A 9,663-nucleotide genomic window follows, 5' to 3' on the forward strand; every position below is an offset into this window, starting at 1 on the left:
TCCTTTAGTAAGTGGCAGATCCTACCACTTGTAGGTTAGGTTGACTCAGAGCATACCCAGCAATACCAGAAGAGCAGGAGTCAAAGAGAAAGACCAAGAGAAAGTGTCTGCCCTCCTGCCTAGAGCCCAGTTGGTAGTAACTCTGTCTAGATGCCAAATGGGTCAAAATGACATCTCAGGAGAGGGAGAATGGCTGACACTTTGGCTAGACTACCTCAGCTGGTTGGAGGGAAGGAGGAAAGAAATTATGATGAAAGGGCTTGTATTTTTATTTTCTTTAAAATACCATCCCATAAAAAATGTAGCCCAAATCATGGGCTGGAAACTGATCGATCTATCATAATTTCTCCTCCTTGGGGAGGAAGTCAGTAGAGAGAGGATCACTGAGGAGCCTTGAGATCTTTCCCCTGGGAGTCATTGTCTAGCTTGTGATCTCCAAAACATGAGCAGTCCCAGCATGGATGTTTCTGGTGGTGACATCAGAAGACAGGACTTGGTGAGGAACCTCAGTCTTTTTGCCTCTGACCAACAGCAGGATTAGGGTGAGAGGCTCTCACCCTAGCAAGCAGCGGGATGTCAAGAAGATACCTCCCCACCTCAGGGGCCCTGGTCAGGAGAGGAGGAAATTGGCAAACATGGGAGGATAAGGTAGTACTAGACACATGCAACTCACCATAGGAATACTTCAGCCCTTCAGCCAGATTGAACAATAATTTAAAGGGAACCCAAGGTCTTGAAGCAAGAGAGAGGGGTTAAAACCAGGGTTACAGGAATTATACTTAATTTGAATAATCCTTGGTAGACATAAATGTGTTTATGTGCTCATAAATATATTTGAATTTCATGAATTTCACACTTGAAAACAAACTCGGTAAATACACTTGCAAGTACTTACTTCTCAGTTCAACACAGGCACATTAATCAGGACATTATCCTGGGAATGAGAAATGCACCACCAGCTTGGTGCTTCCTTCTTCCTTTCAGATTTAGTTGGAATTCAGTCCTCCCTCCTAAGATGGTAATTCCTATGTTTTCCAATAATATGTGTGCATTAAAAACAGATTTGGCAACTGCTTTCATTTTATCAGTCACAAGTGCACTTTATACAAATATTTCCAAATGATAAGTGTTTTTGAGGATGAGATATTGTAACTGAAATCTATGCCCAATTCTGAGAGAAATGTACCACACTGAATCATTTTATCTCACAGGATTTTTCTTTCTTGGCCACTGGCCCTAATTTCCTTATCTTGAGGAAAGAGTAAGAGTCAGAAGGATATAGTAGAGTGGAACCTGGGCCAAGATGTAGGATTGAGAAATGGTACCAGCAGTTATGGACTGTGTGAACTTAGAGTTTTTCAATCCTTCTCAGCCTTGTTTTCCCCATTTGTAACTGTGAAGATTAAATATTATAATTTAAATGATGGTTTAGTACTACACAAATGTTAGTTTCTGTGATTTTTTAAAAAGCAGCTCTATAGCTAAATGACTAATTATTTCATTATTCAACTATCATTTTCTGGGAAACTACACTCTCCTATTTAATTCTTTCCATAAAAATAGTATGTTTTGACTTCACAATCTATAAAATTTTTTAACGAGTGGAAATAAGAATATGTTGACTTTATCCTATAAATCATTTCCAAAAATCATTTGCCTTAAAACTTTTGGCATCTCTAAAAATGGTTTAATTTTAACTTTAAAACAATAAATGAAGTTAAAATGTCATTATGAAAGAAAGTCAAATTCTATAAGTATCTGTTAGCTTCATGTCTTTGTATTAAAATGGCAACTGTTAGCATCACGTCTTTGTATTAAAATGACATTTTCCTTTACTCCAGGGGAAGGGAGGGGGGTTTCATATACTACAGTTGGCAAAACTCATGAATTATAAATTAATAAGAGACCTATTGAAAATACACTTATGGGGCACCTGGCTGGCTCAGTCAGTTAAGCATCCAACTCCTGATTTTAGATCAGATCATGATCTCAGGGTCGTGGCATTGAGCCCCGCATTGGGCTTTACACTCAACGGGGAGTCTGCTTGAGATTCTCTCTCCCTCTCCCTCTGCCTCTCCCCCTCCTACAGACCAACCTCCCGTGCACACATGTGTGTGTGCACTCTCTCTCAAAATAAATAAATAAATCTTTAAGAAAAAAAACAAAGAAAATACACTTTTGATGAGAGACCCAAATTCACCCCTTAAATTCAAGATAGAAGGCACCTAATCTCCCAGAAACTCTGCTGCATATTATCTGACTAAACATTATTTGGAAAATGAAAGTTCACTATTGAAGACGGCTTTCTAGTATGTTCTTACCAACACATATTTGAGATAATATGTGAAAACACAATTATAACAATGGGGAAAAATAAACTTTGATTTGGAGACTAGATCAAGATTTCGGGATCTGAGAGATCAACAAAACTAAATTTGATATACCTAGAGACCTTCAGACACACTTGCTGATTTGATATTTACTGCTGCTGTTGTTCATTTCCAGAAGGAATCAGCACGGGGGTAAGGAAAGAGAGCTGGCTTTGCGATAGAGTACAAATCACAGCCCTGACATTTACCCTTGCGTTACCCTCTGGAATTCAGCATTGGTGTGTCTCACTCTGAAAGCAAAGGAGGTAATACACATGAAAAAGTGTGACATAGAATTAAGGGTAACTAGTCCCCATGTTTCAGGTAATGCTATTTTTTTCTGATGCCATTCTGCCAGTTCTTCAGTCAACTCTCATTCGTGGCAATCGAGTTCGTTTTGGAGGCCAGGAAGATGGAGGGCCGTGGGGAAGGCCTGACTAACTGAAACTGGTTGAAACTTCAAGATTCTCTAGAGACTGCGTTAACCTAGGCTTTAATAAAGAAACAAACAAACAGACAAAAAACCCAAAACCCCAAAAAGGCTGTTTTGTGTTTTATTTGTTTTTACTCCATTTCTGGAGACACCAAAGCACAGCCAAGCCATCAAGCAAAAACAGAAACAAACAACAGCAAAAACTAAGAGAAGGGGAAAAGAACATCACAATGCGTATAATTCACAAGCTGATTATTAATACTAGACATTTGAGAGTTGACTACATTTATATGATTAAAAGGTGCAGAAGGCTCAGAGGGTCCCCCTGATGTAAAGCAAGTTCTATACATTTTGCCAATTTTTATGGTGAAACGAGAGAGAATTCAACTGAATAATTTCCCTCCACAGGGTTAGGCATGTGACAGCATTGTTTAACTGTAAAACAGTAACATCATTTTATGAGGTTTGACTTCCTGTTTGCATAAAAGCCAGTATGCTCAGTAGTGATGACCAAGTATTACACATTCCACTACAGAAGAAACTGTAAAGAAATTTAAACTCTCTTCCTTCTCATTCCTTTCTTAAGCATGAAAAGAAATTTACTTGGAACTGAATGCATTTGTGTTCTAGGGTTTTGTAATGGAGTTATGATAAAAGGCCTCTTGTCCCTTCCTTTCAGGTGTTTTTAAATGTTTTTATTTACTGTTCGAGCAATTCCAGGAACTACTCACCTGTGGTTCATGGTATTGACAGGTCTTTATAATGCAGCACAATTTTCGGGGTGATCGTGAAGGTTTCATAATTTTCTGGGAAATCTCTGCTCTTGTGGTGGAAGGCTGCCCTGCTCTGTTTGATACTCATAAAGGAGGCTGCCAATTGCAATATAACAGCAAGTACTCAAATAGACGTGTGGAAATAAGAAGGAAAATATTTGAGCTAACAGATTTCTATGGAAATGATGCATAGCAGAGTTTAGCGGGATGGGAGGTTATGTGGTGTCCACCCTGAGGCTGCTTCTGACCCAGCCTGAGCCTATACAGACATAAATCTCAGCTCAGAGGAGGGAATCTCTTTGCACAAGAGCTGTCTTTCTCCCTCTCACAACTGTTGGGAGGCCTGGTAATTGCTGAACTCAGCTCTTTTGTTGGTGAGCTCAAATAAGGACTAAGAAATTTTGGCAAACCCCTACCAATCAATGGCAATTGGAACTTTCAATAAATGATGAAGATTTAATGCTCTTCTGAGGTTAGGATAATCTTTACAATATAAAGAGTGGTTCTAGGCCATCTTTTATTTGGTTCTCATATAGAATTAAAAGTAGATTTGGGGCGAATTTGAAGGTAGGACAAGATTTTGAAAAGAATAGTGATAGGTCTTCCTCCCACAGTTTATTATATCTGCCTGAACTATTAGGCAGACCGATGCTGGTAGTGTTGAATCCTAATTTGCTGATTTGTTAGGGTGTAAGCTGTACATGCACTGATTTATCTACACTCATCTACTCCCCTTGGTCTCTGTGGGCTCTCAAAAACTCGTTTGGCACCACCAGGGAACCAATGCACAGGGATTTTTTTTTTAAATTGAAGTATAATTGATATATATCAGTTTCAGATGTACAGCACAGTGATTCAATATTTATATGTACTATGAAATGATCACCACAAGAGGTCTAGTTTCCCCAGTCCTAATTCCCCTGTATTATTAACTATAGTCACCAGGCTGTATATTTCCTCCCCATGACTTACCTATTTTATGACTAGAGGCTTTTTTACCTCTTGACCACCTTCTCCCATTTTGCCAACCCCCCAAAACCTTCCCTTCTGGCAACCATTTATCTGTTCCCTGCATCTGAGTTCTGTTTGTTTTATTTTTTTGTTTGTTTGTTTTTCAGATTCCACATATAAGTGAAATCATACAGTATTTGTCTCATCTCTGTCTGGGTTATTTCACTTAGCATAATACTACTATGTTGTCCCAAATGGCAAGATTTCATTCATTTATACGGCTGAGTAGTATTCCTCATTATATATACGAATGTGATATATGATATATCATCCACTGATGGATACTTTACTTATTTCCATATCTTGGCTATTGTGAATAATGTTGCACTGAACATAAGGGTGCATACATCTTTTCAAAGTAGAGTTTTTGTGTTCTTTGGATACATACCCAGAAGCAGAATTGCTGGATCATACAGTAGTTCTGTTTTTAGTTTTGTAGGAACCTCCACACTGTTTTCCATGGTGAGTACCTAGGACAAAAACCTCAGGGTTGTCTCTGACTCCTCCCTTATCTCTCACATGACATTTGTTGGCTGATTCTGACATCTCATCTCTTCCTCTTCTATCCCCTTTCTGACCATATGCCCTGGTTCACTGCTTATCATTGCTCATGTACATAATGCATTAGCCTACTCATGGGAATACTTGCATCTGAATTAATTTATTTGTTTAGCCACTGTCTCCTCTATTAGTTGTGAATTGGTTCAATGGTAGAAACCATGTTTTAGTCATATGTTTACATTGGTTCTGTAATGTCTGATAAAACCCACTGCTTAACATTTGTGTATATGTTTCTGTTTCTGTATGTTTTTGTGGATATGTGTTGTGTGTGTGTGTTGTGTGTGTGTTCTTCACTAAAATCCAGCATCACATAAGTAGGACCAAGCTGTAAATCCAGGTGAGCCAGGTGACAGAGTGAATGATATAAGTGCTATTTTGTGAATGTCGACATTGTACCAGGTAATTTTGTAAGATCAGTCTCACAACCTTCCAAGGCAGCTGTTATTAGTTACATCTTCCAGATTAGTAAATAAAACTCAAAGAGGTTAATAAATTGTCTAGATCCATCTGAGTCCAGAACCTTTATATACTTAGAGACAAGTGCTGGGGAAGGAAAGAGAAGGTGCTATAAACAAAACAAACAAACAAACAAACAAAAAGTCTTGATGATCAGCTTTGCTTGTTTTAAGTTTTGCCCAGATTCCCAATCTGTCCACTAGACTCTAAATAAGATACACTATCAGAATTCATTTTTATCATGAGAATTACATTTGGATGAACAAGAAAAAAGAGTACAGAGTTAGATTCCCACTAGATATTTGCATATATAATTACTTTCTGATTGTAGAGCTGCCATTTCAGTTTGAATGTGCATAAACCCATGCATGCATGTGTGTGTGTTTTAATGTTTGGAGACCCAACATTTGGACTCCTTCAACTGATTTAACTGAAAAGTTCCCTGGCAGAGAAAATTCAGTACTACACATATGAGAATAACTATAACTTTGTGCAGTTTGCTTATTGCATTTTGAGAATGTTGCAAGTTCTTTCTACTCTTGACTTGATCTACTGAGCTGGTGCCTAAAGTTGATTATGTGATTATATTCCAGAGTATTTAAAATAGCTTATTTATATCTAGTCAGATGTGGTAAGTGTTGAGAGTGACAATTTTATATTCTTTCTCAGATTGGGAATTCCTTTCAGAATCAAATCATGAACTCATGTACAACATATGCTTGAAGAGGATTTGATCAAGTTACTTTGTATCACATGTTTTGGAGAAGTGTTAATGGCTGTTATATTTGTTAGAATTTATTTTTAAAATAGAGTTTAATTCTATAGGCATCCTCCTGTTGTGCTTTGGGGGTTCTATTTTTACTTACTTGGCTAACAAGAAAAAAATCCCAAGTCAATCAATTTGACAACACTGGTTGTAGAATCACCCCATTTCCACAGAGGAGTTTGCTATAATTCATCCAATACTCCTTAAGAGCTTTCCATATACTAGGAACCGTACTGTATGTTTTTATCTCATCTAATCCCCAACAACCCTATAAGTTGGGTACCATTATCTCTATTTTACCCATGAGGAAGCTGAGACCCAGAACACATGAGGGATCTGACAAAGGTCAGGCATTGGGTAGCGATGTGAATCCTACCCTAGGCTTTTGAGAACAGAGCAGAATTGTATAGATTGTTTCCCTAAGCCTCAAAGCCTATTAGCCATTCCATATCTATTTTAACAGTTCCTTGTGGTGTCTAAAGTGTAAAGACCATACAATCCAAAACACTTCGGAAACTAAATGAAGCCAATTCTTAGCCCGCTAAATAGACCAGAGACTTGAGTAACATAGCATTGTGAGTACAAATTCAAGAAACGGAAGAAACACAAAGCCGGTTTAATATGCTTTCTCAATCAATGATTAACATTAAACCTATCTTCTAGCAGTATAAAAGAAAGCTTCTAACTATGCAGTTCTCACTGATAAATAGCTCAAGCTGTAGAGCTGGAAGTTTAAGAGATCATCCTGCCTTCTATACTTTTTTAGCTTTGTGACATTATGCAAGTTTCTTAACATCTCTGTTTCAATTTCCTTTTGTGTAATATGAAGATAATAACAGAACTATGCCATAGAATTGTTATAGTGATTAACTGAATCCTCACTGAGTATTATTGTTATGATGGTTATTAACATTCCTTTAAAACTTGGAAAATATAAGTTAGATGATAAAGCTTTTCCCATGGTTATTACTATATTTCAAGATATGTGATTGTAACTGAGGTATAAATAATCTATGTAATGCACTATTTTCCCCCCGCAATTTACATTGCCTAGGAGATAGAATTACTCCTTTACTTTCTGTTTCTCACAATAAAACATTTATGGGGAAGTTAATGTAAAGTACTCTTCTTGTCTCTAAGAAGCATTTTATAAACTATTCTGAGAAGTCAATAATTTCCTAATTTACACAGCACTTTAAAATTTCTTGATGTGTTTTTACACATCTTACCTTATATTTACAATAACTCTGTGATGTCAGGAAGTTAAATACTACAACTCTTATTTACAAAAGTAGAAAGTGAGTTTGAAGGAGAAGTTTCAGCAAAGGAAGAATAAATACTCTGTCTTCTAATTCTTAGTCTCCTGTGTCTTCCTCTAAGAAGACAGATAAAATAGCAATGCTTTGTTCATCCATAAAGTGGAGTATCCCCTCTTAGCCCAGCCCAGTGGAACATTTCCCCTAATGAGGAAACGAGAACACAGGAAGAAAAGAAAAGACTTTAAAATCACCTGGAATCACCTTTAAAAGTACTGGAACTTTTTCTCTTTGATGCTAAAGCTTTCTGAAACCTTCTAAGCCAACACAGAATTAATTATAAAAGTGAGGGCCCAATTTATTAACTAGAGATAAGTTCTTTTCTCCTCAAATCATCATTCGCAATTCCTTCTCTTTCTGATTAAAGATTGTTGGAGAAACCAAGCCTACAAAGGAATTCTATAAGAAATCTTCTAGAGGAACATCATTCTAGAGTTATCTTAATTTGCATCTTAATATCTTTGCATTATGATTCAGTGTCAAAATAAAAAGTTAAAATACTATAGAGTAAAATAATTTTGCAGGTTGCTAGTTTGAGAGATTGCTACATTCTCCTGTGGAGACTGGATGTTGCAGGGTAATGTGTTCAGCCTCAAATTTACAAATTAATTTAAAGATTAATAAGAAAGTAAATAAATCTTGACTATAACAGGTGATGGGGACTAAGGAGTGCACTTGTGATAAGCACGGTGTGTTGCATGGAAGTGTTGAATCACTATATTGTACACATGAAACTAATATTACACTGTATGTTAACTAACTGGAATTTTTTAAAAAAGATTTAATAAAAAATGTAAAATAGGGGTGCCTGGGTGGCTCAGTCGGTTGGGCATCTGCGTTCAGATCAGGTATTGATCTCGGGGTCTCTGGGATCGAGCTCTGTGTTGGGATCCCTGCTCTGCAAGGAATATGCTTCTCTCTCTCCCTTTGCTCCTCCCACCCCCCGCCCACTCATACACTCTCTCTTTCCCAAATAAAAATAAATAAAATCTTTTTTAAAAATGTAAAACCAAAAAATAAACACACAACCCCCCCCAAAACCAAAACATTAACAGAAACAATTCACAAGTGTTTCTCTCTTCCTTTGAAATGAAGGGAAGTCATTATATTCTCACCAGTAAGATATAAACAGAAGAATCTGGGTAGGTTTACCAAGAAACTTTATTTATTTACATCAAGAAACTTTTTAAAAGAGAACCAACTCCTGTCCTTTGCCCTCCTTTTCTCTTTGTCTGGAATGCTGGCAGGATGACCGGAGGTGCAGCAGAAATGAGGGAAAGGCCAAGAGAATACAAACATCTTCAGTCAGGATATCACTAAGCTCCTGCACTAGCCGTGAATGGCCTACGTTTCAGTTTCTTATTATCACCAAATGAATGAATGGATTCATAAATGAGTGAGAGAACAAATAAACTCTGATTTTTATTCAAGTTATTATCCCTTGGGATTTCTATAAGGCCACACCCCATTTTTTAAATTTTTATTGTTATGTTAATCACCATACATTACATCATTAGTTTTTGATGTAGTGTTCCATGATTCTTTGTTTGTGCACAACACCCACTGTTCCATGCAGAACGTGCCCTCCCCAATAACCATCACCAGGCTAACCCATCCTCCCACCCCCCTCCCCTTTAGAACCCTCAGTTTGTTTTTCAGAGTCCATCGTCTCTCATGGTTCGTCTACCCCTCCAATTTCCCCCCCCTTCATTCTTCCCCTCCTGCTATCTTCTTCTTCTTTTTTTTTTTCCTTAACATATATTGCATTATTTGTTTCAGAGGTACAGATCTGTGATTCAACAGTCTTACACAATTCACAGTGCTCACCATAGCACATACCCTCCCCAGTGTCTATCACCCAGCCACCCCATCCCTCCCACCCTACCCCCCACTCCAGCAATCCTCAGTTTGTTTCCTGAGATTAAGAATTCCTCATATCAGTGAGGTCATATGATACATGTCTTTCTCTGATTGACTT

This window comes from Mirounga angustirostris, unplaced genomic scaffold (genome assembly GCF_029215605.1).
Source record: "Mirounga angustirostris isolate CCGP_5_RB_7025 unplaced genomic scaffold, mMirAng1.0.hap1 SCAF_6, whole genome shotgun sequence".
Taxonomy (NCBI): Eukaryota; Metazoa; Chordata; class Mammalia; order Carnivora; family Phocidae; genus Mirounga; species Mirounga angustirostris.